The 1016-nt window shown below is 39.8% G+C and overlaps 1 protein-coding gene across 4 annotated transcripts in view; it reads left to right on the top strand.

The window, feature by feature from the left end:
* Positions 1–25: 25 nt before the first annotated feature.
* LOC106521425 (serine/threonine-protein kinase tousled-like 2) overlaps positions 26–1016 on the top strand; it is a gene marked incomplete in the record, with an annotated part of 25414 nt that continues 24423 nt past the window's right edge. For 2 of the 4 annotated variants that reach the window (XM_014013982.1, XM_014013983.1), the window contains 1 exon segment: positions 28–570. 4 annotated transcript variants of the gene reach the window in all.

Below are 1016 nucleotides of genomic sequence, written 5' to 3'. Positions count from 1 at the left end.
TTTTTTTTTTTTTTTTTTTTTCCAACTGGCTTGACTGTTTTGAGTTGGTGTGTTCTCTTGGAGATGTTACATAGAGTTGAGAAGTGTTGCTTCCCACTCATTCTTGTGCTTTTTTGATGCACTTGGGACACGATGTTATGATTTATTTATTTATTTATCATCAGGTAAATAAATGATGGCTTTAGCACAGCGACCTCTTCTGCTCTAGGAGGTCGATAATGAGAAAATCCAGACGGAGGGTGRCAGAAATGTGACAGCACTCGTCAGGGAGGACTCAGCAGTGACGGCTCCCCGCCTGCCCACGCAGGGGCACCGACTCAGACCAGGAAACCCCGGGGATTACGGCCTCTCGTCCGGATGACAGCAGGAGACAGCCGCGCTGCTGGGTGGAGCTAGCRTTTAGCTAAGCTAACACTCTGAATTCGACAGAACACAAATGGATAACTATATTCATAAAAAGTAAATTGGGATGTTTGGAGCTGTGAAGGGGTTTCCTGCTGTCATTGGATGGACTGACAGCTTCTCTTCAACAACTGAGGGTGGTTGTGAAAATTTCTAAAGGCTTTCCAGGTGAGGCTTTAACTTGGTGCTAGCTTGTTAGGTAACCCACTCCGCAAATAGTAGCCATTTCATGTTAGCTTCTGATATCAATATTTTTTTTTTTTTTGTGACCTGTTACACTGCTTGGACTTTATTAGAATATTAGGAAGAGGCTTTTCTCATCTGCTTGTTGTTCGTCAACAATATCATTGTTACAATAAGTAACTTATGAGAATCAGCTGTAATATGTGTAAAAAGAGTTAGGGAGTTGAAATGGAGCCATAAGGATTAGCACTGATTTTGCATTTAAATTAATGACACTGCTAACTGTTTTGAGCAAGTGCCCTGATAATGACAGGGTTCCTCAGACTTGTATGAGTTTATCTTTAGACCTTTTCAGGTTTTAATAAATTTAGATGACAAAAAAACTATGGGAAAACACTTATGTTAATTTCATTATTTTATAAGATTAAAAT

Source organism: Austrofundulus limnaeus, unplaced genomic scaffold, assembly GCF_001266775.1.
Source record: "Austrofundulus limnaeus strain Quisiro unplaced genomic scaffold, Austrofundulus_limnaeus-1.0 Scaffold108, whole genome shotgun sequence".
Lineage (NCBI taxonomy): Eukaryota > Metazoa > Chordata > Actinopteri > Cyprinodontiformes > Rivulidae > Austrofundulus > Austrofundulus limnaeus.
This window is presented reverse-complemented; position numbering and strand designations above follow the sequence as displayed.